The sequence below is a fragment of the Macaca thibetana genome, chromosome 18, assembly GCF_024542745.1.
Source record: "Macaca thibetana thibetana isolate TM-01 chromosome 18, ASM2454274v1, whole genome shotgun sequence".
NCBI classification, from domain to species: domain Eukaryota; kingdom Metazoa; phylum Chordata; class Mammalia; order Primates; family Cercopithecidae; genus Macaca; species Macaca thibetana.
In genome coordinates this window covers 14,334,768-14,360,624 of record NC_065595.1, presented here as the reverse complement: position 1 = coordinate 14,360,624, position 25,857 = coordinate 14,334,768, and positions in this window count along the sequence as shown.

Genomic DNA, 25,857 nt, shown 5'->3' with positions numbered 1-25,857 from the left:
CTGTAATATTGACTGTAGGTGTGTGTTGTATAACAGACTGATATTATCCTCTTTATATGCATTTTCTATTCTTTAAAATAATCACACTGTTGATATTTCATTCTTATTACATCTGTTATAAAACAATATTTTATACCTTCATAATTAATATTCTATCATTAGATATTTAAAATGTTTTAAAAATTATAAAAAGACTAGATAACACTTTTAATAAAATGCTTTGGCACATCTTTGATTTTTTTGTGAGACACGTTTCAAGATGCGAGTTGTCAAAAGATACAAAAGTTTATATGTTTGGATAAATATGCAAATGCCTTTCAGAAAGGTTTTACACAAACACAAGAAGAAAAGGGGACCATATTTTAGCACACTTAAGTTTTTACTAGTTTGACCAGTGAAAAGGTAGTGAATATTCCGTTTAATTTACATTTAATACTATTAGAGAAGATAAACATTGACATGAATACATTGACAAGTGTATGCATCATGTGTCATCTCTATTGATACATAATTACACAATAGCAATTATTTTGTTATAAAATCTCCATTTACATGTTTGGTGTATTTTTCATATTAAATCATTTATTCATATTATATTCTTTTTTTTTTTAATGGAGTATTGCTCTGTCGCCCAGGCTGGAGTGCACTGGCCCCATCTCGGCTCACTGCAAGCTCCGCCTCCTGGGTTCACACCATTCTCCTGCCTCAGCCTCCTGAGTAGCTGGGGCTACAGGCACCCGCCACCACACCCAGCTAATTTTTTGTATTTTTAGTAGAGATGGGGTTTCACCATGTTAGCCAGGATGGTCTCCATCTCCTGACCGCCTGCCTCGACCTCCCAAAGTGCTGGGATTAAAGGCGTGAGCCACCGCGCCCGGCCATTCATATTCTTTTTAATTTAAAAAATTCATATAGGATTGGGAACATTTCTTACTCATTTAGAAATTTTTGTCTTTTTTGAAATTATATTCTAAATAACATATATATTTTATTTGATTTCTTGGGATTCTTGAATCATAAATTGGACCTTACACAAACTTTTTTTTCTGCAGTATTTTAAATAAATTGCATATATCCTATCACTTCACCTATAAATACTATAGTATGATCTCTAAATCATAAGGTCTTTTTCAGGACTTTAGTTTGGTTTTGGTTCCTGGGAAGTCAAATCTAGGATGGAAAATCGTGTGCAGAATTTCTATCGGGAAGATCTCTTGTGGGGAAATGTAAGGAAATGAAGAAAGCAGGATTCCACAAAAGGAGAAGCTAACCTGCAGTGAACTGACAGCTGATCCCAAATCTAACAGGATCTCTGAAACTGGCCCTTGAGTGTTGTTCCAATTAGGCAAAGAGGATGGAAATTTTATGCCCATATTAGCCAGTCACTGGCTGCAGGTTGTTGCTTAGAAAAGGTGCACTTGGCTGGGTGCGGTGGCTCATGGCTGTAATCCCAGCACTTTGGGAGGACAAGGTGGGTGGATCACCTGTTTGGGAGGCCAAAGTGGGTGGATCACCTGTGGTCAGGAGTTCGAGACCTGCCTGGCCAACATGGCGAAACTCCATCTCTACTAAAAATACAAAAAATTAGCCAGGAATGGTGTGGTGTGCACCTGTAATCCCAGCTACTCAAGAAAACTGACGCAGGGAGAATTGCTTGAACCCAGGAAGCGGAGGTTGCAGTGAGCCTAGATCACACCACTGCATTCTAGCCTAGGTGACAGAGTGAGACTCTATCTCAAAAAAAAAAAAAAAAAAAAAGAGAAAGGTTACAGTGAGCCTAGATCATGCCACTGCACTCCAGCCTAGGTGACAGAGTGAGACTCTATCTCAAAAAAAAAAAAAAAAAAAAAAAGAGAGAGGAAAAGAAAGGGTGTACTTTTAGGCAAGGTAAGTTCCCTGTTGCCCAGACAATATTATCAGCATCTCGAGGTGGTTGTACTGGCAGGAAAGAGGGAGCCTAGGCAGAACAGCACATCACTTCTCTAGACAAGCCCCTGCGGTGCTCAGACTCACATACTTCTTACAGTCACTTCTATCTTATTCTCATTTTTGTGAAACTTAGAAGTGCTAGTGTGATAAATAACAACTCACGGTGCTCCACTGCATCCGGAAAATGCAATTGATTCTTATTATCCCTCTTCTCCATAACCCATTCAAGATTCCCCAACCCTTTGTAGCATTCCTTTTAGTCCAGACACCTTGTGTATAAGATGACCAGATGTTCATTTTGGTTGTCATGCTCTTCTCAGTCTGTAGCTGCTATACTTACCGATTCACTAATAAAATGGGGCAACTGGCCGCAGGTTATTGTGCAAATGCTAATCATATACTCCCTGCCCTTATTGCGTAGAGGCAGCCCTGCCTTTTCTAGATACCAGAGTATATTACCAGCAAGTATGGTGACAATTTCCTTGCCTGATGCTCTTTCAGCATGATGAACCCAAAGTGAATAGATATTATCTATCAAATTAGCTATCAAAGCTATTTATGATATATTATTTTAACAGCTATCAAAGGAAATACCTATTATTTAAAGTTCCCTGGAACTTTTAAGGTGTTCTCTTCTAGAACTCAATCCACTCTGGGAACATGGACCTCTAGATGCACAGTGATAGGAAGGGAAAATATCCAAGTCAGTTAACAATAGTGATGGTGAGTGAGCCCACTCGTTCATCCATCCTTTGATATCCAAACCTGTTTATTCTACCTATTGAGGACATAATACCATTCAGTAAAAATTAATTTAAGGTATATATCACAGCTTAATGGAGACTACCTTATTCTCATAAGGTGGCATATCCATTTTGGCATATTAGTTTTGTCTTTAAGGAGCCGTTCCCATATACAGTGGTTTCTAGATTGTGGTTTTCAATAGAATCAGTGTATTCCATGGTTAAGGGATCATTGTCACAATCATTTTGCTATAAAATAGATGGATTATTCTGGAGGGATGTTACATAGCACCCTGTGTGAACAGATTACTCTATAGGTAGAGTTCTGGTCAAGGTCATACAATAGGAAGGCAAACCCGTACGTTTTTCTGACATTTTGTCAGAAAAACTTAACAAATAAGTTTTATTCTTCTATAACCAGGATATGTTCATTCCATTTTAAGAGGAAACACTTCTTTTCCCAGGAGAAGCAATCCAGTATCTTCAACTTGCCACCTAGGTTAATTTCTCTTTTGGGTATGATGTCATATCAGGTGCATAGATTTCAAAAGTTTGTCAATAGTTATATCATTCTTGGAATCATAGATTAACTTGTGAACTCATGAACAGACTTCATCACTGTCACTATGATCACTCTGTTCATGAGCCTTTTTGTCACCATTGGGATGACCAGCAAGAGACATTGATTTACTTCAACTGAGTCTTTTTTGTTGTTGTTGTTTATTTGACTGTGTTGCATGTCATTTTAGCACATGATGTGAAACAACATAAAAACATATTTCTGCTTGCTTCTTATTCTAATAGATACATGCATATGTCTCTTACACAGAGCTCTTCATCTCCAGTTTTCTGATCTTCCTACTTCCAAACAGCAATTAAATCGGCCAGGTAACTTGTTGCTGCCTATAGGTTTATATGTACATCAACATAACATGAAATATGCTATTGATATTATGCCTACTAGTTGTAATTGTGTCCTCTTTGTCAGCTGTCCAGTAAGTAATTAATTCTCTAAATCCCATTTTAGAATTTGTTTTCTAAGGTCATTTCTAGAACCAACTGTTCCAGATTGTGGTATTCTTGAAGACACAATCTAAGACACTACTTATGCACAGATTTATTGCAGTGTGCTCTTGGGGGCTATACTTATAAGAATGTGGGAATATAGGATTGCACAAAAGAAGAAGCCTCCTCACAAGTAGTGTGTAATTGAAACTTCAGTTGCACTTACTCTGAGATCTAAAACTAGGATACCACTTCAGATTTTTCCCTAAGTGGACCTTTGCATGCAGGTATCAGGCAGTCATTGAATAGAATCACAGCCACTCCCTCATTTCCCAGGAAAGAGGTAAAACCTTTGTCAAGACAATTTCCTCCAACTGAAGGCAATTCCTATTGAAAAATGTAACTGTGAACTGCCACCAGCAAGATTGCTAGCAGTAGGGGTTGAGTGTGTGGAAACTGAAAAGGGTATCTAGCCATTAAATAAGAAAATAATAGCTTTCAAAAAACAGACCTTGGCCGGGCATGGTGGCTCATGCCTGTAATTCCAGCACTTTGGGAGGCCAAGGTAGGTGGATCACCTGAGGCCGGGAGTTCAAGACCAGCCTGGGCAACATGGTGAAACTCCATCTCTACTAAAAATACAAAAATTAGCTGGGCATGGTGGCATGTGCCTGTAATCTCAGCTACTCAGGAGGCCGAGGCATAAGAATTGCTTGAACCTGGGAGGTGGAGGTTCCAGTGGGCCGAGATCGTGCCATTGTACCACTCCAGCTTGGGTGACAAAGCAAACCTCTGTCTCAAAACAAAACAAATATATCTTAATTTTATATATGTGTATATATATATATATATATATGTGTGTATATATATATGTGTGTGTATATATATATAGACCCCGAACAAAGGAATTTCTAGTGAAATAAGAGTAATTATTTACTTTTTCTAGATGTCTTTCTATATCTATCTATCTATTGAATGATCAATGCATCAATCATCCTATTTTCCTTGGATACGTCCTACTAGAAAAATATAGTCAAATTATAATTTCAAATATATTTAAGTAATTTTCTTTCTGTGGTTTGGCCATCAACTTGTAATAATTTTTTATATCTACCAGAGTCTATCCTCTTCTGGTGCTAATTTTTGTTCCGATTAACTGGGTGCACTAAAAATTTTAGTGGTTTAAAACAAGAGTATTTTATTATTTCTCATGATTCTTTATGTTGGCTTGATCTTTTTCGTGGCTTAAGCTAGTTCATCTGGGGCTAGAAGGCTCTGGACAGCCCTTATCACTTATATCAAAAGTGGCAGGCTCATTGGTCTGGGGACTACCGGAAGCACGGCCTGACTCATTTCTGCTTCAGGTAGTCTGTCATATAGGCCTTGTCAAGTAACAGTCTCAGGGTTCCAAAGACCAGGAGAGGACAAATCCTAATGTGCAAGTGTTTTTACACCTTTTGTCACACTTGCTAATGTTCCATTTGCTACATCAAGTCACATGGCCAAGATTAGGATAAAGACATTTTGACTTCTTCACCCAAGAATCTGCAAAGTCACCTGGCACATCAAGTTGGGAACAATTTTAGGTCTTTTAAAATTGTCTACATATAAGATAAAGTAAAAAAGAAAGGAAAATTAGAAGCACTTAAAAAAAAAAAAAAAAACTATTTGATTTACAGAGACAACTGTTTTCTATCAAATTGCTCCAGGTTAATAAACCGTTATTCAAAATGCTTGAGACCAGAAGTATTTTTGATTTTGATATTTTTTCCAGTTTTGGACTATTTGCATTATTCTTAATAGCTAAGTGTTTTTAATCCAAAAATCCAAAATCTGAAATGCTTAAATGAGCATTTCCTTTGAGTGTCTTGTCAGCACTCAACAATTTTCAGATTTTGGAGCATTTCAAAATTAAGATTTTTGAATTGGGGTTACTCAACCTTTAAGAATATCATTAATGTTTACTTTTAAATACTGTACTTAATTTGTCACATATCAGTGAAAAATATTGGACCACCCTCAGTTCACTGCTGTAGAGACTGCCAGTTATAATTTCTTTTATTACATTCATCTGGTATAGTTTGACATGTTCCTTTATTCTTTTAAAATTTTCTAGAAGTTGATTGGTTGCACATGCTTGCTCTGTTCCAAGTGTAACATTTTGCCAGAAAACTTAACAAATAAGTTTTGTTCTTCTATCGTGAGATATACAATGGGTGGGCAACTATTTTTGTGTAGTTAGTAGCCATTGATATTCAGTATTTAGACCTTTCAATTTATCACAGTTGTAAAAAGGTTATACCTACTATCTAATTCAATTATTAATTTTAATTAATGAGAAATACTTCTGTAATTTACTATTTAGTTTGCTCAATGGTACATTTTTTTTACAATGATGTACAAGAAATGTTGAATTTATTTGTCTTATAAACTACTTTTTAAAAATCATGAGTTGGTTCCCAGTTTCCTGAAAAGTTGAACAATTAGTTTATGTGTGTATAATAATGAATGAGTGGATTTAAATAGCTTTAAAATAGTTTGATCAATAGAATTTTATCTTTATTGAAGCTCAAAATATTTTATCTTCATTTATTTATCTTAGTTCTGCAGGCAGAAAAGTCCAAAAGCAAGGCATTAGCATCTGGTGTGGCATTATCAAGGGCCTTCTTTCTGCATCTAAACATGGCAGAAGGACAAACTCTGAAGCTTGCCTAATGCTACATGAAACTTGTTTTATGAGGGCCTTAATCCTGTTAATAAGGAAGGAGCCTCATGGCCTAACCACCTCTTAAATACCCTACTTCTTAATACTATCACATTGGCAACCCCTGAATTTCAGAGAGAATTAACTTTCGACATGAATTTGGAAGGAGACAAAAGCATTCAAACCATAGCACACTTCTTACTTTCTTCTTGGCCCATATCTAAATTCAGCCATTAATCCAAGAAGCTTCAGTTCTTTGGTGGTAAATCATATTTCAAGATCACAACCAAAGTGGTTACAATGCTTATTTATTTAATTCTATCTGCAACTCTAATTCCCTTTTTCCAAGTAACATAACATATGCACAGATTCCAGGTATTAGGACATGGACATCTTCATGGGACCATTATTCTATCACAATATTCTTGTGTATTTTTGTCACATCTCTCAAGAAATATGTAGCTGTTTATTAATGCTCTAAGAGTCACACATTCTTCTACAGGTTGACAAAATTTTTCATTTCAAAAGAGTCTGTTATAGCTCCATTGTGGATCATTTTCTTGAAAATACAAAATGATGGTTTTATTATTTTTTCTCAAGAATTTGTTTTTGTATTTTATAATTCCTTTCCAGAGTTCCATTTGTTTGGGTTTACTTGAAAGTAATATTTATTGAGTTATATGTTATAAATATAATCCTTACCAGTCTTCAACCTATTCAGAAAGCTTTTAATTTTATACTTATTCTTAGAATTAATTGGCACTTACAAACAATTGATATCTATGTAATTTTCTCACTTTATTTTATTATTTTAGGTTTTTGTGGTAATTATTTTATTATTGCTATTGTTTTATTAGTGGTGATTCAACATTATAAAAAAATCTTAATGAAATAAAAATGATACTTTCTACCATTAACATCATTCCTTTACTCATATAACTATTTCCTATTTTATGTGTAGTTTCTAGAAAGCCATCTGAAAGTTATTCTTACTCAAGCAAGAGCCACTATGACAAGGTATAATCAGTCTAGTAATATGTCTAAACTTTGTTTTTAGAATCTTGGCCATATGGAGAAGGAATGGTATGGTTGCATCTGGAGATTTGGAGACCTGAGAATACATTATGACAGTAATGCAGGTGAAAAGTGAGACACTCTTGGAAATAGAATAAAAAGAGAACAGATGAAAAAATACTTTAGAGATCAAAGTGGGATGATTTCATGACTTATTGGATAAATGAGGAGGAAAGGAAGTCAAAGATAATTCTTAGTACCTATTTCATTGATGGTGCCTTCTCAAAAATAAGGTCAGAGGAAGAGCAGCCTTTACTATTATTATTATTAGATTAGTTAAATTAGGGATCTTCAGACTGTGATGCTTATCATAATCTCAATGTGAAATATGAATTTAGGAATCATTATAGATTCAATCCATAAAAACAATTAAGATTACCCAAAGAGAGCAAGTAGAGGGAGAAGAGAAACAAGGAGGGAATCTTAAGGAACATGAATATTTAAGCTATGGAAAGAACAGAGAGAATGTGGAAAATCAAATACAGAGCAGACTCTCAGGTTGGCATACTCTACTGGAGGCAAAAATCAGAAAAACAAATTCCAGTAGATGGGATTTTCTATTTCACATATTTCAGATAGGTCAAGTAACTTAAAAATTGAAATGCAATTATGGAAGTTGGTAACGCTTGGGAGCTATGGACTTTCTAATGCTCAGAAGGTGGACTTAGAAAGTCCAAGTTAATGTGTCAAAGATTAAACAGCCAAAATGTTGACAAGTAGTAATTTTAGCCAGGAATGTTTGATTCCTCAATCTTAAACAATACAATTTAAAGAAAGTAAAAAAAAATAAATAGACAAAATACCTACATAAATTACTGATGAAGACTTACTGGTTCTTGTGATGGAAAACATTTTCTAAATTTGAAGCCTTTATACAAAAACAATTAGAGGAAAAAATATTTTTTTTCATAAAAATTGTTAAGATCTGCATGTAAAAACAACAAAAGCAAACTTAAAGGAAATATAATATATTAAATGTTATTCTTGATACCTGTAAACTTTAATTTCAGATGTACTAAGCTTCTATCAATTTTTCTTAAAAACACATATGATGACTCAGAAACACCAAATCTCATAATACTGAAAACTATAAAATATTACAATAATCTGAAAGGAAGTACAAGACCTATGGGGCTGAATTGAGAATAACAATTGGCAGCTGGCATGAGCTTTTCCAGTTGGAGCAGATGGTATAGATATGCTTTGGTCCTGTGCCACAACCTCCCCCTGGTAAGAGACCAGAATCTATGCCAACAGAAAACTTGGAAGCTACCTTCCTACTGCACAGACATAAGATTTTTAGGGGATAATAGTATACCTGATTTCCTGTTGCTACACTGCTCTCAAGTACCTCTCATAATATATAAGATTTAAAAAAATAAAATGAGGACAGAGAGTCAGAGATTGATATATTATATCCTGTAAAGCATTACCCAAACGTGTTAAATTATGTTGGCAAGGTCACCAATAGGGCTGCCACTATTTGTGTCTATTAACGAGTACATATATTTTTTGAATTATTTTATTTAACATAGTGTCAAAGAAAGTAGTCATGACTTTTTAAGACTATCATAGCTCAGTCACGTGGAATCACATTACATAAGTATTTTCCAGCCCATGAAATGGGTCTAGAAGCTCTACCATCAACCTGATGTATACAAATCAATAAGCTGAGATTTGCTTGCTTTTTTCCTCTCCACTAAACAGGTTGGTATTTCAGCTTTCTGTTTAGAAAGCAAACAAAGGCTATGAAGTGGCATATATTAAAGTGGTCTTCCTTATTCCACAGGCTTCAGTCATGCAAAACTTTGCCAACTGTTTGCTTAAATACAGAAGCAAAAGGATTCAGCCCAGCAATTATTTTCTAATGCTATCTAAGAAGTATACTCAATGGAGAGTGAGAAAACCCATCGTATGCCATAACATGTCTTTTTTTTCTACAAACAGTAAATAGGCTAGACAATTCTTTATTCCAAAATAAGTAAACAGAATCAAAAATACAAATAAGACTTAAAAAAAAAAAGTGCAGAACAATGAATAACAGTAAAAATTGCTTTGAGAGTCAAAGACTTTTCTTCCAAAGGCAGTTTAATTCTCTGAATCATAAACTCAAATATCCTCTGAAATCACATAGTTCAGATCAACTATTCAATATCATTACCTTAATTCTTGCTTTTCAACATTACTGACGCCTCTAAACCCTGTTCTCCTCTTCTTTATTTCTCTCAACTTCTTTTTTTCTTTGTTACTTACTATTCAACACAAACTTCAGAGTCTCGTCCTTGATTATATGCATGTGAATATCCTCAGCTTTTCTTCTCCATCTTGTTCTACAATAGCTATTGCCTCCTGGAAGACGTTCAAAGTTGGACAGACTCAATGTGAATTCCCTAAGTCTATGCTAGGTCTTCTGAGCTATGGTAGGAAAAAAAAAAAAAAAATCCCCGGCCGGGCGCGGTGGCTTACGCTTGTAATCCCAGCACCTTCAGAGGCTGAGACAGGCGGATCACGAGATCAGGCGATGGAGACCATCCTGGCTAACACAGTGAAACCCTGTCTCTACTAAAAATACAAAAAAGTAGCCAGGCATGGTGGCAGGCACCTGTAGTCCCAGCTGACCAGGAGGTTGAGGCAGGAGAATAGCATGAACCCGGGAGGTGGAGGTTGCAGTGAGCCGAGATTGGGCCACTGCACTCCAGCCTGGGCGACACAGCGAGACTCCGTCTCAAAAAAAAAAAAAAAAAAATCCCACCTAATTGCAAAGATTATGGCTTACTATTGATATTATTTATTGTTTTATTTTACATAGTGTAGTGCTTGGTCATATTTTCCCAGCTGTCTTTAAACTCATCCAGTTTCACTCTGTGTTTCAACACACAACTTTGCTTCAGAAGTTGGTGACCATTAGATGACAATAGACTCCACTGTCTATCACAACATTAAAAAATTTCCTGAATTCTTACCAGTTTTATTTCTGTTTTAGAGAAAAAGCAGCTTTTCTGTCCATATAGTGACACAAAATTAGAATGACAACACGTTTAAGAGTGGTTGAACACTTTAGTGGATGGCTATTAATTGTTATGATTGATGCACAAATGCTACTGGCACCTACTGGGGGGAGACCAGTGAAGCAAGAACTTTTTCAATTTTCAGAGTAGTTATGCACATTGAACATGATTCTTCACGTAGCACAACTTCAGTTGTGTCTCTGGAATTCAAATAAGTGAAAAATATATTTATAAGTAGGTGATTGTAGAACTTAACTCTGATTTAAACGTAGCCCACCACTTTTTGCATGTGTTTAATATGCTGAGATATGTATACAAAAACAGTAGCCATTATAAAAATGAGTGAGAAAGAAACAAATCAAAGTTTATCACTAGAAAAAGGCACCAAACCATTGGTGGCTGGGACAATGGCTGAATAACAAGAGCTCTGGTCTGCTGCTCCCAGCAAGATCAACACAGAAAGCAGGTGATTACTGCATTTCCAACTGAGGTACCTGACTCATCTCATTGGGACTGGTTAGGCAGTGGGTGCAGCCAATGGAGGGAGAGCTGAAGCATGGTGGGGTATCGCCTCACCCAGGAAGCACAAGGGGTCAGGGAACTCCCTCCTCTAGCCAAGGGAAGCTGTGAGGAACTGTGCTGTAAGTACACATCGGACTTATTCTAAAATTGACCACATAATTGAAAGTAAAACACTCCTAAGTAAATGCAAAAGAAAGGAAATCACAACAAATAGTCTCTCAGACCACAGGGCAATCAAATTGGAGCTCAGGATTAAGAAACTCACTCAAGGCCAGGCACGGTGGCTCACACCTGTAATCCAAGCACTTTGGAAGGCCGAAGCGGGCGGATCATGAAATCAGGAGATCGAGACCATCCTGGCTAACACGGTGAAATGCCATCTCTACTAAAAATACAAAAAAATTAGCCGGGTGTAGTGGTGGGCACCTGTAGTCTCAGATATAGGAGGCTGAGGCAGGAGAATGGCGTGAATCCAGGAGGTGGAGCTTGCAGTGAGCCTGGGCGACAGAGTGAGACCCAGTCTCAAAAACAAAACAAAACAAAACAAAACAAAAAAACAAAAAAAAACACCTCACTCAAAACCACACAACTACATGGAAACTGAACAATCTGCTCCTGAATGACTATTGGGGTAAATAACAAATTAAGGCGGAAATAAATAAGTTATTTTAAAACCAATGAGAGCAAAGACACAATGTACCAGAATCTCTGGGACACAACTAAAGCAGGTTTAGAGGGAAATTTATAGCACAAAATGCCCACAGGAGAAAGTGAGAAATCTCTAAAACTGACACCCTAACATCACAATTAAAAGAGCTAGAGAAGCAAGAGCAAACAAATTCAAGAGCTAGCAGAAGACAAGAAATAACTAATATCAGAGCAAAACTGAAGGAGATAGAGACACGAAAAACCCTTCAAAAAAATCAATGTATCAGAAGTTCCGGCCAGTGCAACCAGGCAAGAGAAAGAAATAAAGGGTATTCAAATAGAGAGGAAGTCAAATTGTCTCTGTTTGCAGATGACATGCTTTTATATTTAAAAAACCCCATCGTCTCAGCCCAAAATATCCTTAAGCTGATAAGCAACTTCAGCAAAGTCTCAGGATACAAAATCAATGTGCAAAAATCACAAGCATTCCTATACACTATGAATAGCCAAATCATGAGTGAACTTCCATTCGCAATTGCTACAAAGAAAATAAAATACCTAGGAATACTACTTACAAGGGATGTGAAGGACCTCTTCAAGTAAAACTACAAACCACTGCTCAAGGAAATAAGAGAAGACACAAACAAATTGAAGAACATTCTATGCTTATGGATAGGAAGAATCAATATAATGAAAAGTAATTTATAGATTCAATGCTATCCCCATCAAGTTACCATTGACTTTCTTCAGAGAATTACAAAAAACTACTTTACATTTCATATGGAACCAAAAAAGGGCCTGCATATCCAAGATAATTCTAAGCAAAAGGAACAAACCTGGAAGAATCACGATACCTGACTTCAAATTATACTACAAGGCTACAGTAACCAAAACAGCATGGTACTGGTACAAAAACAGATATATAGACCAATAGAATAGAACAGAGGCCTCAGAAATAATGCCACACATTTACAACCATCTGATTTTTGACAAAATTAACAAAAACAAGCAATGGGGAAAGGATTCCCTTTTTAATAAATGATGTTGGGAAAACTGACTAGTCATATGCAGAAAACTGAAACTGAGCCCCTTTCTTACACCTTATACAAAAATTAACTCAAGAAGGATTAAAGACTTAAATGTAAAACCTAAAACCATAAAAACCCTAGAAAAAAAAATAGACAATACCATTCAGGACATAGGCATGGGCAAAGACTTCATGACTAAAACACCAAAACCCATGGCAACAAAAGCCAAATTTGACAAATGGGATCTAATTAAACTAAAGAGCTTCTGCACAGCAAAAGAAACTATCATTAGAGTGAGCAGGCAACCTACAGAATGGGAGCCAATTTTTGCAATCTGTCCATCTGAAAAAGGGCTAATATCCAGAATCTACAAGAAACTTAAACAAATTGACAAGAAAAAAAAACAACCCAATCAAATAGTGGGTGAAGGGTATGAACAGACACTTCTCAAAAGAAGACATTTATGCAGCCAACAAACATATGAAAAAAAGCTCATCATCACTGGCCATTAGAGACATGCAAATCGAAACCACAATGAGATACCATCTCATGCCAGTTAGAATGATAATTAAAACGTCAGGAAGCTACAGATACTGGAGAGAATGTGGAGAAATAGGAATGCTTTTACACTATTGGTAGGAGTGTAAATTAGTTCAACCATTGTGAAAGTGTAGAGATTCCTCAAGGATCTAGAACCAGAAATACTATTTGATGCAGCAATTTCATTACTGGGTATATACCCAAAGTATTATAAATCATTCTACCATAAAGACACATGCACATATATGTTTATTGCAGCACTATTCACAATAACAAAGACTTGGAAGCAATCCAAATGCCCATCAATGATAGACTGGATAAAGAAAATATGGCATGTATACACCATGAAATACTATGCATCCATAAAAAAGATGAGGTCATGTCCTTTTCAGGGACATGGATGAAGCTGGAAACCATCATTCTCAGAAAACCAACACTGGAACAGAAAACCTAACACCTCATGTTCTCATTCATAAGTGGGAGTTAATCAATGAGAACACATGGACACAAGGAGGGGAACATCACACATCAGGGCCCGTCAGGGTGGGGGTGGCCAGGGAAGGGATGGCATTAGGATAAATACCTAATATAGATGATGGGTTGATGGGTGCAGCAAACCACCATGGCATGTGTATACCTATGTACCAAACTGGCAACTTCTGCACATGTATCCCAGAACTTCAAGTATTAAAAAAAAAAAGAAGAAGAAATATAACTAATCATATGATCCAGCAGTCCCACTACTGGGTATTTGTTCAAAGGAGATGAAATCAGTATGCCAAAGAGATAGCTGTTCTCTTATATTTACTGCTGCACTATCCTCAGTAGCCTAGATATGATATCAACCTAAGTGTTTATGAACAGATGAATAAAGAAAATGTGGTATATATACACAATGGAATACTCTCAGCCACAGAAAAAGAATAAAATCTTGTCATTCACAGCAACATCAGTAAATCTAGGGGACATTATATTAAGTGAAATATGTCAAGCATGAAAAAATAAATATTGCATGAACTTACTCATTTTAGGAATCAAAAAATCTGGTATCATAGAAGTACAGAGTAGAATAGTGGTTACCAGAGGCTAAGGAGGGTAATAGAAAGGTGAGAGAAGGGGAGATGTTGATCAATGGGCATAAGAAGAATAAGCTCTAGTATTCTATTGCAAAGTAGAGTGGAAATAGTTAACAATATCGTATATTTCAAGATAACTATAAGAGAGGACTTTGAATGTTCTCTTCACAAATAAATGATAAATGTTTGAGCTGATGTATGTGCTAAATACTCTTATTTGATCATTACACCATGGACACATGTATTGAAACATCACTGTACCCCATACATATGAACAATTATTATGTCAATTAAAAATAAAATAAAACGTTTTAAAAAGAGTAATAGTTAAATGTCCCTAAAATATACTTTTCAATTTTAAAGGATATAGTAGCTATAAAATTTTCCTTTTATTTAAATATTTTTATATAATTGAATATTTATATTTTACTTATATTTTCAGTTTAATTTATATGTTTAATTTCTTAAGCATAATATATGTATGATATTATTGTGTATCATTATTGTACCTCAGTTCTTAAACAAAATACAGGGCTGGCTTTAGCTCAGCGGTTACTTCGGTGACACCTCCTAGGATTACACAAAATACATAAAGACTAGGAATATGTGAGATCACATGTTTACAAACTACTGTTTTTTAATCAATGAAATTATTCCTATTGTAACATTTTTATTAACAAATAATTGGAGGGCTGGGCATGATGGCTCATACCTGTAATGACAGAACTTTGGGAGGCTGAGGCAGGCAGATTGCTTGAGCAAAGGAGCTTGAGACAAACCTGGGCAACATGGCAAAAATCCGTCTCTCCAAAAATACAAAAATTAGCTGGGCATGGTGGCAGGTGCTGGTGGTCACAGCTACTCAGGAAGATGAAGTGAGAAAATTACCGGAGCCCGAGGCGGTCAAGGCTGCAGTGAACTGTGATCGTGTCACTGCACTCCAGCCTGGGCAACAGAGGCAGATTCTGTCTCACACGCGCACACACACACACACACACACGAAGTGAATGGAGGCACAGTGGCTCCCCGTTTTATGTGAGGCTGAATTGGGAGGATCACTTGAGTTCAAGAGTTCAAGACCGGGGGCCAGGCGCGGTGGCTCACGCCTGTAATCCCAGCACTTTGGGAGGCCAAGACAGGCGTTATCACGAGGTCAGGAGATGGAGACCATGCTGGCTAACACAGTGAAACCCCGTATCTACTAAAAAAAACACACAAAAAATTAGCCGGGCGTGGTGGTGGGCGCCTGTAGTCCCAGCTACTCGGGAGGCTGAGGTAGGAGAATGGCGTGAACCCGGGAGGCAGAGCTTGCAGTGAGCTGAGATCACGCCATTGCACTCCAGCCTGGGCGACTGAGTGAGACTCCATCTTAAAAAAAAAAAAAAAAAAAGAGTTCAAGACCAGCCTAGTTAACATAGTGGGACTTCATCTCTACAAAAAGTACACAAAATTAGTTGTTTCTAGTAGTGCGTACCTGTAGTCCCAGCTGCTTGGGAAGCTGAGGTGGAAGGGTTGCTAGAGCCCAGGAAGTCAAGACTGCAGTGACCCAAGATCAGGCCACTGCAATCCAGGCTGGGTGATGGAGTAAGACACTCTCACTCTCTCTCTCTCTCTCTCTCTCTCTCTCTCTCTCACACACACACACACACACAGAGTAAATAGATACCTACTCATAAATTTAAATGTCAACAAATTTGCAAATTAGAAGAAACTGAGACTACATTTAAAAATCCCACATTTATAAAAATTGAATTTCATATTACAATTGTTTTTTGAATTGACTGTGGGTGTACTGAGTGGTTAGAAGGAATGGGAAAAATGCACCCACTATGAAGCCTTAGAAATAAGAAGTAGGAGTACCATCTGCTTTAGAGAAAATTATTCTTCATCCATTAGTTAAATGTTTGTAAGCATTGTACCAATTTCTCAAAAGATGTCTGTGTTGCTTAAAGTAAATGTCATTTATGAAATCAAATATAAATATTCACAAATGAAATGTGTGGCTATATACAATATTGATTTTTTTTGCTGAAAAAGAGCCTAATTAAAATGGAGCATTGTTAAAAGAATGGCAAAATCTTAAAAAAAGAGAAATGTTCAATTGCCTATTATATAATGGCACTAAAAGAGAGATCATTGATTTGAATACTCTCTTGTGTCGTGAATGCAGAATGTTTTTAGTTAAAAAATAAGTTAAAAGTTCTTGTGAAACTGAGAGATGGTTAATAGTTTGCCTATTTATCTTAAATATTATTTTTAATACAGAAGAATGTAGCAAATGTATTTGAGACTGAACTGAAGCTAGTTATTCAAGATTATTTTCTTTCAGAATAAAAATATACTTTTTTTCATTTATGATAAGTGATAATGCTATAAAAAATTCTATAGAGTATAAAAACTCTTAATGAAATGACTGAAAATCTAGGGATTTGGTGTCTGATATACCAAATATGAACACAACTGATGGAATTGTTCAATTTTTACTTAAATATTTTACCTTCACCTAAAACTGCCCTAAGCTAATAAGTTGCCTGTCTTATATCCCACTGTATATTATCTTAAAATTTGAACTTGATTCTACCATAAAGACACATGGGCTCAAATGTTCATTGCAGCACTGTTCACAATAGCAAAGACATGGAATCAACCTAAACGCCTATCAATGACAGGCTGAATAAAGAAAATGTGGTACATACACACCATGTGATACATATGCCATGGTGTGTTACGCAGCCATAAAAAAGACCAAGATCATGTCTTTTGCGAGAATATGGATGGAGCTGGAGGCTATCATCCTTAGCAAACTAATTCAAGAACAGAAAACCAAATACTGCATGTTCTCACTTGTAAGTGGGAGCTAAATGATAAGAAAATATGAACACAAAGAAAATAACAAACACTGGGGTCTACTCAGTGGGGGGGGCGGTGTGGGAGGAGAGAGAGGAAAAAATGACTATTGGATACTGAGAAAAATAACTATTGGGTACTGAGTTTAATACCTGGGTGACGAAATAATATGTACAATAAACCCCCCTGACGATATTGGGGGAAACCACCCCCGATATTTAATGTGGGTTCTTTTCTATTTCCCTAAGCATCTCGACTGGTCTGAGAAATAAAGGGGAAGAGTACAAAAGGGAGAAATTTTACAGCTGGGTGTCCGGGGGAGACATCAGATGTCAGCAGGTTCTGTGATGCTCCCTGAGCAGTAAAACCAGCAGTTTTTTGTTAGTGATTTTCAAAAGAGGAGGGAGTGTATGAATAGTGTTTGGGTCACAGAAATCACGTGCTTCACAAGATAATAAAGTATCTCAAAGCAAACGGAGGCAGGGTGAGATCACAGGACCACAGGACAGGGCAAAATTAAAATTGCTAATGAAGTTTTGGGCATGCGTTGTCATTGATAACATCTTATCAGGAGACAGGGTTTGAGAGCAGACAACCTGCCTGACCAAAATTTATTAGGCGGGAATTTCCTTGTCCTAATAAGCCTGGGAGCGCTACAGGAGACTGGGTCTTATTTCATCCCTTTGCCTTCCACTGTAAAAGGCAGCTGCCTCCAAAGGGGTCAATTCATAGACCTACCCTCAGGGGTGCATTCTCTTTCTCAGGGATGTTCCTTGCTGAGAAAAAGAATTCAGCAATATTTCTCCTATTTGCTTTTGAAAGAAGAGAAATATGGCTCTGTTCCATCTGGCTCACCAGCAGTTAGAGTCCAAGGCCATCTCCCTTGTTCCCTGAACATTGCTGTTATCCTGTTCCTTTTTCAAGGTGGCCAGATTTCATATTGTTCAAGCACACATGCTCTACAAATAATTTGTGCAGTTAACGCAATCATTACAGGGTCCTGAGGCGACATGCATCCTCCTCAGCTTACGAAGATGATGGGATTAAAAGATTAAAGTAAAGACAGGCATAGAAAATCACAAGGGTATTGACTGGGAAAGTGATAAGTGTCCATGAAATCTTCACAATTTATGTTCAGAGATTGCAGTAAAGACAGGCGTAAGAAATTGTAAAAGTATTAATTTGGGGCTCTAATAAATGTCCATGAAATCTTCACAATTTAGGTTCTTCTACTGTGGCTTCAGCCAGTCCCTCCGTTTGGGGTCCCTGACGTCCTGCAACACCTGACATGTGTTTATCTATGTAACAAACCTTCACATGTACCTCCAAACCTAAAATAAAAAATTTAAAAATAGATAAATAAATAAAATTTAAGCTTGATGTTTTTATTTCCAAAATATTTATATTTTCCAAAGTATTTTAATATCATATTGTTATATTTTGTATGTACACAAAATGTATATACAGTGTATAATACTTACAATGTACATACCACGTATATGTGTAATACTCTTAAAACAATATTTTTCAGTAGTGTGCTATACTTGTTTTTAGAAATAAATTTGTTCTGGCCGGGTGTGGTGGCTCAAGCCTGTAATCCCAGCACTTTGGGAGGCCGAGACGGGCGGATCACGAGGTCAGGAGATCGAGACCATCCTGGCTAACACAATGAAACCCCGTCTCCACTAAAAATACAAAAAAATTAGCCGGGCGTGGTGGCGGCGCCTGTAGTCCCAGCTACTCGGGAGGCTGAGGCAGGAGAATGGCGGGAACCCGGGAGGCGGAGCTTGCAGTGAGCCGAGATCGCGCCACTGCACTCCAGCCTGGGCGACAGAGCGAGACTCCGCCTCAAAAAAAAAAAAAAAAGAAATAAATTTGTTCTGTGTTGATAATTTTATTTATCACTTTATTTTTTATCACCCATTTTCAGGATTTTTTTGTTAAAATACATTTAGTGATTTATTTAATTTACTTAATTGTGTATTTCACTCAGCAAGTGCATTTCTTTTAGTAAAGTCTTTTTTCAATATGAGAATAATTGATGGTATATGATTATGTCATCTCAAAAAGTCAAATAACTTCTAAATGGAGAGAATTTTTGAAGGAACACTGCAGGAAATGTCTGAGTGATTGTATAGTTCAGGCTTGACAGAACTGCTGACTAAAGTTAATGAACCCATAGTGTTCTTGTCAACAGTAAGGAATCTGAGATGTTGTATATTTCCACAACATTCATCCATTTTGGCTGACACTCACTTAAACAATGGTTACTTCAATTACACTCTTTATCTGACTTGCTTCTCAATCATTTATTTTCACTAAATTAGCTATTTTAGGTGTGATTTTAGAATTAGTTGTTTAAGTTGAATAAACTCACTAACAAGTAGAACTTTTTTACAAGGAAACTTAGATATTGATAGTGACATGTTTACAGTATTTTGAAAGAAGTTTTTGATTACCTTCAATTATTTTGGATACATAAATGTAAGTCATTTCGTGTAATTACTCAAAGATGCATATTTCATTTCTGACGTCATGTTCAGAGCATTTTAAAAAATATTTTTGATAAGCGCTAATTATTTTTCATGTAATAAAGGATTACTTGTTTGTGGAAATAGGTTAGACAGATATATCCAGTTCTCGGCTGCTGCAATATGCATGGCTTTACAAATAATAAAGTACTCATATAATATTTAAATAAAATATATGAGAGTTTATGTGCATTATTAACATTTGACACCCTTTGGATTAATATAATGATGTTTTCAAACTAGAACAAAGTATTTTGGAAATGAGGTTGGTATGAAATGAGATTTTTTTTTTTACAAACTATTGTAGAAATAAATGTTGTTTTATTGTAAAAATTTGTTCTACATATTCTAAACTTTATCTAAAAACTTCCTATTTTCTTCACTGGAAATCTCTTTTTTGTATTGGTTTCACATATCAGTTAAAAACTTAACCTCTCCCTACAAAAAATTAATGTGTTAAAGAGAAAATCTTGATTAACTGAAGCAAAGGGTTTTATGAATGGATGCTAAAAGAGGATAGTTTCAAAAATAGATAAAGCAGCAGGTAAAGACTGTGGCATTTCATTCAGGTGTATGGTTCAATTCCCTAGTTCTGGAAAATTAACCAAAGTGAGACTTTAATACAGTCCACTGCTTTCTAAATCATTTATAATTACAAAGTTGGTAAATCGGCACAAAGGAGGGAAATCGATAATATACTAAGTTGGTACTACTTCATCTTGAATCATAGGAAACACTTAACATCTTAATAAGTCACACTTAATAATCTACCACATTGTACACAGTCATTGTATCAATCCTAACTTATAATAGACAGAAGTTCCAGGGTTAGAAGTGATTAAAGTATTTGAATGTTTTGAAGATACACTATTAGAAGCAATAGTTATTTCTTAAAATGAAAAGGCTAGGTTGCTGATCTCAATAACACAATCTCTATCACATGGTATAACCTTAATAATGCTGAATACAACTTAAAGGGCAGGTAAATGATCATTTCTATTATATTTTTTAAAAAGTGGTTCCACACAACAGCTTTGTGTTTTCTATAAAAGTAATATTCTCTCTTTTTCGTTAACCAGCACGTGACATGGGAAAGGAATGTGTGGAGAGCGCTGAGATTCAGACAGCAGAATGATAGGCATGGATGGGGCAAAAGATAGAAACTGGATGTTTACACGCAGAAGAATGTAACTTGATTCTGATCTTTTACCACGTATAAAAGTCAACTCAAAATGGATTAAAATATTAAATGTAATAACCGAAGCTATGAAACTACTAAAATAATGCATTGACCTGGACAAATAATTTTTTTTTTTGGTAAGAACATAAAAGTACAGGAAACAAATGCACGTATGAATAAGATTATATTGAGCTAAAAATCCTCTTCACAGAAATGAAAACAATCAACAGAGTGAAGAGAGAATACAGAATGGGAGAAAATATCCACTTGTCAAGGGATTAATAGCCAGAAGACGGTGGCAAAAGCACTCAGTAACAAAAATAATAACAATCTGATTTAAAAATGAGCAAAAGGTCTGAGTAGACGTGTCTCAAAAGAAAACACACAAACGGCCAGCAAATGTGTGTGTGTGTGTGTGTGTGTGTGTGTGTATATATATATATATATATTTTTTTTTTTTTTTTTTTTTTTTGAGACGGAGTCTCGCTCTGTCGCCCAGGCTGGAGTGCAGTGGCTGGATCTCAGCTCACTGCAAACTCCGCCTTCCAGGTTTACGCCGTTCTCCTGCCTCAGCCTCCCGAGTAGCTGGGACTACAGGCGCCCGCCACTACGCCCGGCTAGTTTTTTTGTTGTTGTTGTTGTATTTTTTAGTAGAGACGGGGTTTCACCATGTTAGCCAGGGTGGTCTCGATCTCCTGACCTCGTGATCCGCCTGTCTCAGCCTCCCAAAGTGCTGGGATTACAGGCTTGAGTCACCGCGCCCAGCCCAGCAAGTATTTTTTAAAATGCTCCACATTACTAATTCTCAAAGAAATGCAAATAAATATCACAATGAGATGTCATCCCATATCAGTTAAAATGGCTATTACCAAAAAGACAATAACAAATATAACAAACGCTGCCCAGAATTCTGAGAAAACAGAACTATTATACATGGTTGGTGGCAGTGTAAATTGATACTGCCATTATGAAAAGCAGTGTGAAGGTTCCTCAAAAAACAAAGAACATAACTACCACATGATCCAGCAATCCCACTGCTGCCTATATATCCAAAAGAAACGAAATCAGTATGTCAAAGAGATATATGTATGCTGGTATTTATTGCAGCACTATTCACGTAGCCAAGATATAGAATCAACGTAAGTTTCCATAGACAGATAAATGGATAAAGGCAACGTGGTAGTTATACAGAATAAAATATTTTCAGCCATAAAAAATATAAATTTCTGTCATTTGCAGCAACATGGATACACCTGAAGGATATTGTGTTAAGTGAAATAAGTTAGGTACAAAAAGGCAAATGTTACATGTGCAGGAGCTTTAAAAAGTTGATTTTATGAAGGTAGAGAGTAGAAAGGTAGCTATCAAAGTCTGGGAAGGGTAGTGGAAAGGATGGATAAAACCAAGTTGGTAAATAGATACAAAAATACAGTTAGATAGAAGGAATACATTCTAATGTTTGATAGTTTAGTGGGGTGGGCTACAGTTAATAATTTGTTACATATTTTCAAATAGCTAGAAGAGATTTGAAATGTTTTCAACACAAGTAAGGGATAAATGTTTGAGGTGATGAAATCCTAATTACCTTGATTTGATCGTTACACAATGTATGCCTGAAAATATCACATGTACCTTATACATACAATGATTTTATGTCAATTTATGTAAGATAGGGAGCTGTCTAAGCACCAGTCTCATGGTGAATGTAAATGTAGAAGCATCTGGTCACTGAGGGGAAGGACAACAACGTGAAGGTATAGTATCTGGATAGAACTTCTTTCCCCAAAAGAAATAAAGACCAAGTCATTATCATAGACAGACTTGGCATTGCAATGTGTGCTGAGGCAGGAGCTCAGTCACTGATTTTAAGATAAAGCATGTGGAGCTTGTCTTCAAGAACCAAGATGCGAAAATAAATCTATTACTGCAGCCAAGGTGCAAAATTAGGTAATATCAACAATGAGGTGTTCTTAGAGTGATCCTTGGTGATTTCTCTGTCTTTGTATTCTTTCTGCCCAGAGACAGAATGAGAGAACAAGCATCTGGTGTGCATAAACTACAATAAAAGTTTGTGTCCTTTCCTTCCTTCCTCACTTCCTCCCTTCTTTCTTCCCTTCCTCCCTTCTTTCTTCCCTTCCTCCTTCTCTTTCTTTCTCTCTCTTCCTTCCTTTATTCCTCCCTCCCTTCCTCTCTCTTCCTTTTTCCCTTCCTTCTCCCTTTCCTTCCTTCCTTCCTTCTTTCCTTTCCTTTCCTTTCCTTTCCTTCCTTTCCTCTCCTCTCCTCTCCTCTCTCTTTTCTTTCTTTCTTTCTTTCTTTCTTTCTTTCTCTTTCTTTCTTTCTTTCTTTCTTTGCTTTTTCCTTCTTTCTCTTTCTTCATTCTATCATGCTATTGATCTATCTGTCTGCCTGCTGGCATGCTAGTCTATCTGCCCATCCATTATCCATTCACTCATCATCCGTCCATCCATCCATCTATCCATCCATCCACCCACAGATACATCTATTTAAAATAAGGAGCAAAAAAAAAAAAAAAAAAAAAAAAAAAAGGAAAAGGAAAAAAAAAGAAAAGAAAAGAAAAGAAAAAAGAAAAGAAAGAAAGAGGCTAGGCATGGTAGCTCATGCCTATAATCTCGGCACATTGGGAGGTCAAGGCAGTTGGATCACCTGACCAACATGAAGAAACCCTATCTCTACTAAAAATACAAAATTAGCTGGGCTTGGTGCCTGTCTTCCCAGCTACTCAGGAGGCTGAGGTAGGAGAATCTCTTGAACCCGGGAGGAGGAGGTTGAGGTGAGCCGAGATCACGCCATTGCATTCCAGCCTGAGCAAAAACAGCAAAACTCCATCAAAAAAAAAAAAAAAAAAGAAAAGAAAAGAAAAGAAAAAGAAAAAGAAAGATTACAAGATTACAAAGGTAACATATTTAAAGTACAAATAAAATTATTTGTATTCTATCTTTCCAATTCACTAAGTCCCCAACCTTTTCTAGATCCTCACCAAGATTCTCTTACATATACATGCAAATATTTGGTTATATGACCTACTTTTATCTTGTATTTAAGTGGTATCCAATAGAAGACAACACACACACACTTGTACACCACATGCATGATCTTAATTTTTTAATAGCCAAATTAACAAAAAAAGTAAACACTTTTAATAATACATTTTATTTAACTCAATATATGTCAAATACTATATTTTCAACAAGTCAACATAAGGCATACTAATGAGATATTTGATGTTTTAAATATTGTCTTTAAAATTAGTGTATTTTACACTTAGAGTACATCTCAATTTGAAGCAGCCACATGTCACATGCTGAAAATCCACGTGTGGTTATGACTATCATATATGACAATACTTATACAGGTTATTCTACCATACACACTATGGAGCACTTCATCTGCTCCTTATAACATATTTTGGTCATATTCTTGAAGAGGATGGTGCGCTATGTCTCACTTTCTTTCTTTCTCTTTTTTTTTTTTTTTTTTTTTTTGAGATGGAGTATTGGTCTATCGCCCAGGCTGCAGTGCAGTGGCACCATCTTGGCTCACTGCAACATCTACTTCTTGGGTTCAAGCGATTCTTCTGCCTCAGCCTTCCCAGTAGCTGGGATTGCAGGTGCACGCCACCACACCTGGCTAATTTTGTATCTTTAGTAGAGATGAGGTTTCACTATGTTGGCCAGGCTGATCTTGAACTCCTGACCTCGTGATTTGCCCGCCTCAGTCTCCCAAAGTGCTGAGATTACAGGCATGAGCCACTGCGCCTGGCTGGCTATGTCTCACTTTCTAAGTGCTCCAGACCATTCCATTTTATGGATGTTTCAAGTAGGGGTTAAATGTCTCTCAATGCAAATGGAAAGACTAAGAAAGCTTTAAACATTATGAATGAGATAAAATGTTACTGTGTTAAAGATGAGTAAGTGAAATTTCAGTTGTTATGCAATGGAAATTGAGACATTGGAAGTCTTAACAAATCAATATACAAAACCATATTTAAATATGTTTTACTTGAGTATTAGGATTGAAAATCCTAAAATATTGACTACTTTTAATAACTGGAAAAGATAAAGAGAAGAGGCTTAATAGAAGCATCATTTACATCTTTATTGTGACTTTGAGATTATTAGGTGTGATCTGGTAGTTATTTCCTTATAATTATTAAAAATATCAATAATATATTTCTTATGGAATACAAAGTTATTTTCCTTGGAAATGCTTCAGATAATGTTCCAATACATTTGAGTTAACTCATATAGTCAGCATTGAAAGGTGATCATTAAAATAAATTATCAATTAGAAATGCAAATTAACTTCAAAATGTATGCCGACATGTACACTCAATGCTGAATGACTAGGCAAACCATGCTATTAATTCTATACATGTATAGGATCATTCAAGCTGCAATCTCTGAACAGAGTGTTGGAATCAGGCAGAGATGTGAAGCTGAGCTTAGTTGCTTTGGCCAAGATTCACTGACACAGGACTTAGACTTGCTCTGCTGTAGTTGGCTGAGCACTGATGCTCAAAGATGCACACATATACTTTATACCAGATCGAGCTAACTGGTTCGTTTGAATAGACAAATTTCTCTATTTAACACTAATTAATAGCATTATTTCATTTTAAATGCTGAATAGTTTTAAAGGCTATATTTGCATGTACAAAAACCTTTGTTTTTTTGTTTTTTGTTTTTTTGAGAACTATGCCAAAGTTTTATACTATTAATTTTATTTTGGGGGAGGTGTTCAGGTAAGTGTTCAACCAACTAATACTCATCAATTCTAAAATACTATCAGAAGAGAATTCCTCTTTTAAAAAAACACTAACTTAATTGAGTTTTCATTTTATTAGCAGCCTTCTGGTAACTGGGACTACATTTACTGACAAACATACAGCAATAAAAGAATAATTAAAAGATTAAAATTATTAATAAACTGGGAGAAAAAAATGGCAGATAAAAGTACTACATAATGAGGATATGATATTTATTTTTACAAAATTCATGAATG